We start from the raw sequence: 5,455 nt of genomic DNA, 5'->3' as shown, positions 1-5,455 counted from the left end.
TCCTTGGAGAAGCCTTCTCTGAGCATCTGATCTACGGTGAACCACCTCCCCCGTTCCCTTTCTGTCCCCATCAGCCTGTTCCTCCATTCTCCATGTCTCCTCTCATTGTCGGAAACAGTCTCTGTCCAGTGTTTGTGTTTTTATTGTCTATAAGGGGCCTTGGGGCCTTGGAGGGCAGAGTCCAGACAAGGGAAGGCAGGAAGGAAAGAAGTCAAGTCTTAAGGCCTAGACTGGGTCTCTCTTATTGGATGATCAGAGGCTGCTTTTAGAGGGAGAACTTTGCGGGGCCCTGATGGACAGATGGGGTTCTCAGACACCAGGAGCCATCGCAAGCAGCTTCGCTGGGTCATCATGGAGGCTAGATCTGCTCTCCTGCAGATCTTAAAGATCTGCAGATCTTTACCTTAGTGGTAAAAGGAACAAAAGGCAGCCACCCAAGCATCCTGCCAGACCTTTCTGGAAAGCAGGAGGCCGCCACCTGGTGAGTAATTCACCTGCAGTCAGCAGCCCAGACGCTGTGTTGGCAAAAAGCAAGCAGCCGGCGGAACCCTTTCGTATTTTTAATCTACTCAAAACCAGGGTCTTAAAGCGCCTACTTTTCCATCCTGCTAATTTGGGAGGCAATTAGCTATTGGGTGTTCTCGCCCGCCAGCTCCGGCTCGGCGTGTCAGCTTGTTTAGTCGCTCATTCCTGCCCAGATAGGCCAGCTGTGAAGAGCTCTGTTAATCTGCTCTTGAACTACAATGTTTAATAAGACTCTTAAATGATAGAGGCATCTGTGCATAAATAGCACATGGTAAGCCTCCCCTTGGGACACTAACCTGATTTATTAAAAATGCTGTAACTACCAAGCTTTATATATCAACATCATTAACACAAAAATATATGATCTAATCTCCTCCCGCAGCCAGGCCCTGATGCAGACAGACAGCTCGGATGAGAGGTAAGAACTGGAAGGTGGCGCCACGAAGGGCCAAAGGAGCCAGTTTTAAATATTTTAAATGAAGCCAGGCCAGCCAACCAAAATTTGTTTTCTCCGATGTTAGCCTGGGAACATGTGGAGAAAAACAGACCCAGTTTCTTTCCGTGACCAAATGTTCCCACTGGGCTGGGCTGGGGCTGAGGTCACCCTGACATGTTTCTCTGTCACTCTGATGGGCTGGGGAGGGTCCCCTCCCACGCCACTGTGAGGGACTTAAACTTCAGGGCCCAGACCACCCTGTCTGCCAGATACTCAGCATGTCCCAAGGGACGCCCGTTCACACAGCCCCTCACGACTGTCGCTCGGGCTACCTCCGTGCTCTCCTCCTTGCTACCATTTAGTAGGTTTCTCTGAATGGGCTCACTCTTCCAAATTTTATAGCCTCAAACTGAGCAATATGATCTATGAAATCATAGATTTGCTGTGCTAGTTATAAATGCACGTCTTTAAAAACTTTACAAAACAAATAATGAAATAAATAACATTTGCCAACGTGGGAGCCGCCTGGGTAGCTCAGTCATTTGAGCCTCTGACTCTTGATTTCGGCTCGGCTCAGGATCTCCATGATCTCACCGTCATGAGAGAGGGACCAGCCCCAAGCTGGGCTCGGCGCTCAGCGGAGAGTCGGCTTGGGATTCTCTCTCCCTATCTCCCTGCCCCTGCCCCTGCCCCTGCCACCCCCCAGCCCCACTCACACGTGCCCTCTCTCTCTCAAATAAATAAATCTTATAATAATCATAATACTGGCCAGCGTACCATGCTCCCCTGTTGTGACGGGCCGTGCACCTGACATATGCTGAGTTGACTCCATTTACCCAGGTTCAGAGCAGGCAGTGTGGACTGGGGGCTTAGAGGGTGTCAGGTGCTTTGAAGATTCGAAGAGGACGGTTCAGTTTTCCAGCTCACAGTCGGGTCTAGGAGAGGCGCCCCAGCTGGGAGCAGATGGCGCACAGCGCCCCCCTCAGGCCACGTTCCTGCAACGCCTCCCTCTGAGCAGGCGCAGGACAGATGCTTGGGGTGCGTAGTAAAGGAAGTGTTATCTTGCAGGTGACTTCTGGATGTGTTCGTTTTGTTTTGTTTGTAATGAGGGGTTTATCGTCTGGGTCTGGGTATCTTTATCAGTGAGCGGGAGAGAAACATGGTCTAGACTGAACCGCCAGCCCCCTCCCGCCCCCAGCTTCGGACCACTCTGCCACCGGGCAGTTTTCCGTCTTCAGGAAATCCCTTACTTTTCCTCATCTACAGACACGTAGGGCATGTCTTTCTAGTTACAGGATTTCTTTTAACTGTAAAGTTCTAGGATAATTCCAGAATATTCTAAGTCATCAAACTCAGGAGGGCGAAGAGGTCGGAGCGCCCCGGAGGGTGGGCTTTCAAGGCAGACGCCCTGGCCTTGAGTCCTGACCTTGCTACTCTTTATGTGACCTTGGGCAAAGGATCGAGTGCCTCAGTTTCTTCATTTGCAATAGGGGAAGAATCACATGGTCACCGCTTTGGAGGTTGTTCTGTTGATTCAGAAAATATAGGTAAATCCTCTGTGTCTATGCCAGGCATACAGTAAGCACTTAATCCGTGGCCTCCTTTTGGCATTTTTAATGTTGGGCCCCCCAGACCCCGCTCGGCCCAAGTCTCTAATTCACATGAGCCCAGCCCATCCCTAAAGACCCTGAGGTCGAAACTTTACCCTGAGCTCAAGATCCTGCGAATATAGTGCTCTCGTGTGGCCCAGAGAATGTCCCAAATGGGACTCATGGGTGTTTAGGGAGGGGTGGGAAGAGAAGCTAGGGGTCTGGGACCACGAGGGGCAGTTTCGGAACTGGGGGGCCCACAGGCAGCAGAGGAGGGCCATCAGCTCAGGCCGCGGTGGAAAAACATCTGGATCCTCCAAACACTGGGGAGGGCCCACCAGGCTGGAATTCTCATGGCGGCCCTTGTGTGGCCCTCAGCAGGTCCTCGAGTATCCCTGGAATGGCCGCAATGTCACCAGATCTGCTTGTGAGAGGCCTGCCCCCCGCAGACTGTTTAACAACCACGGAGCCTGGGCTCCCTCCATCCCCCTGCCCCGAATAGCTCTGTCCCCAGCAGGGTGGGGGAGGGGGCTGGGGGTGATCATCGGAAACAGAGGCCACACCTGGGCAGAGGGACTCCATTGTCTCCAGGACAATGACATCTGATGCCCTTCGTCACGCCAGAATGGGCTCACTGCGACTACCGTGCCTCCAGCTCGACCCGGAATAATCACACCAGATGCCAGGGACCCGCTGCTCGGACCACTTGTCCTCACTGTGGGGCAAAGGGGAAGCCGCTCCTGATGCGGGGATGTCACCAAATACAAGTAAAGGCTGTGGCTGGTTTCAGCTCCAAGAAGCCGAGGCTTGAAATCGGTTCCTCAACCCGACATCAAGGAGGCAGGTGTCGGAGAGGCCGTGTTGGCATTTCATTAATGAACCTTGGATGGAAAAATCAGGCGGTAATGTGTTCCTCTGCTTTCTGCTGGTCCTGGTTGCAGCCGCTTCTGGGAGAAAAGTGGGATGTGATCATTCTGATTGGAGGGGAGGTGACAGAGGGCCTGGGAAAAGGCAGATCATGGCCATCCCAAGGCACACTCGGCAACTGTTGGTCATTTCTGCTTTCTCACTGGGAAGCGCCACCCACAGGTTGTCCTTTCCCAACTATTTCACTTGTGACTTCCTAAGGCTCTGTCCTCGGCAGCAGGATTTTATTTAATGAGGGGTCGCCTATAAGACATGTTTCCAGGTTTGGGGTGTCAGCCCCACAAGGGCCAGTGGACCAGAAATGACTGGTGGACCGTGTCTGCAGAGCAGCTTAATGTCTGCCCTCTCTCCTGCCCCCCAATCTGTCCCTCCTCCCCCGGTGTCCCCATCTCTAACCGGCACTGCCATCTGCCCGGCTGCTCAGCCAAACCTAGGCTTCTTCCCCACGCCCCTGCCACCACTCGTCTCATCCATCGGCAAGCCCTGTGGACCATCAACCAGACCTGATCGATCCGCCCCCCAACTCCGCAGCACCCCTGTCCTACCCTTGCCACCGTCATCTTCCCCGTGGACCACAGCTCTCCCTCATTCTGATCTAGCCTCCAGGTCTCTTTACAGCGGCAGCCAGAGTGAACCTCCAAAAACACAAAGCAGATGTTACTCAACTGGGAATGCGTCAGTGGCTTTCTGCTCTTAGAATCCAAAAGCTCTTTCGTGGCCTCTGGGCCTTCATGACCTGCCTCCATGGCCAGTCCGCCCTGGGCTCTCCCCTGTCCTCCCCTGCCCCTCAGGCATGAATGAGGGACAAGGACTGGCCAGGCCTGGGTCACAAACTCAGTACATGGCCCTTCAGTGTGACATTTAAGAAAATCCTCAAAGGCAAAAAAATTTTTTTTGCCTTTAAGTGAGTTTGGGGGGAACCCTTGAAATCATCAATCTGAGAAGATCTCTGAAAAGCGCCTTATGTCTACCTGGTGTGGACATCCAGGAAAATAAGTCATGGAGAAGCAATGCCCCACGTTCTAGGGTTTGGGGTCTGTCTCCCTAGCCCCAGACAAGAGAGCCACTACTCTGTGGACCTACAGATGCACGGCTCCAGCACGAGAAGCCCGTGACTCACCCTGGAGAAATGTTTTCCCTTTCCCAGTCTCCAGCCTGCCGAGCTGGTCAAGTAGAAAGTCCTGGGCGGGGGCGACTTTCTCTTAAACACCTTTCCTCGACTCACTCTCATTGAATGAAGACACATCAGCCATCACAGGAGGGACTAACTTGCTAAAGATTAATATGTTTTCACCGTACTTGGTTTTACAACAACCTTCTGCTTATTTCCATGAATATTGGTTTCCTGCTCACAGGACATAAATTTTATTTTAAAACAAAATTAAGCATGAAAATAAAAAGTCCAATTCAGACAAATCTTAATGGTAGAGATGACAGCGGGTTATTGGGAAACCGGAGTCGCTGTATGCACCAGGCTGTTCGTGGGGAACGCTCAGCTACATTGGCTGCTCTGGAAAGGCAGGGCCAGGAATTTGTATCCGAGTGTCCCCAGGCCTGGCCAAGCACTGGCTCCCAGAGACACTCACCCAAGATTTGTCTGGATTGAATTAAGCCAGTATCATCTGTTCACAGGTGTCCCTGGAAAAGCCGACCCTTGCCACTGGCTCGCCTCCAGAGGACACAACGCAGACAAGGACTGAACCTCCGTGTGCTTTTCTCTCTGCAGAGAAAGGAAGATTCTACGTATCCAAGGCACCATCCCCACCCCTCCCTCACGGTTAGGAAACAGGATGTGGCCCCTAGAGCCGTCAGAACTGCCTCACGGCTGAGCAGCAGACACAGATGGTATGTTTCTCCCCGTGCCTCACCTCTGCATGCTGGCTGTGCCCGGCTGTGAGAAAATGTGTGGGACTCTGCAGGGAAGAGCATCACTGACCTGGGTCTCTTGCCAGGCTCAGAAGTCCCATCCGCTTTCCTA

General features: G+C 52.7%; 1 long non-coding RNA gene across 1 annotated transcript; it reads left to right on the top strand.

Annotated features, from left to right (window-relative positions):
• Positions 1-286: 286 nt before the first annotated feature.
• LOC116596427 lies at positions 287-3,386 on the top strand. Its single transcript, XR_004288113.1, has 3 exons — positions 287-481; positions 908-943; positions 3,175-3,386. It is a non-coding gene; the product is annotated as an uncharacterized LOC116596427 (long non-coding RNA).
• The last annotated feature ends 2,069 nt before the right edge of the window (positions 3,387-5,455 follow it).

This window comes from Mustela erminea, chromosome 7 (assembly GCF_009829155.1).
Source record: "Mustela erminea isolate mMusErm1 chromosome 7, mMusErm1.Pri, whole genome shotgun sequence".
NCBI lineage: Eukaryota > Metazoa > Chordata > Mammalia > Carnivora > Mustelidae > Mustela > Mustela erminea.
The sequence above is the reverse complement of the archived record's forward strand: the minus strand, read 5'-3'. Positions and strand labels throughout refer to the sequence as shown.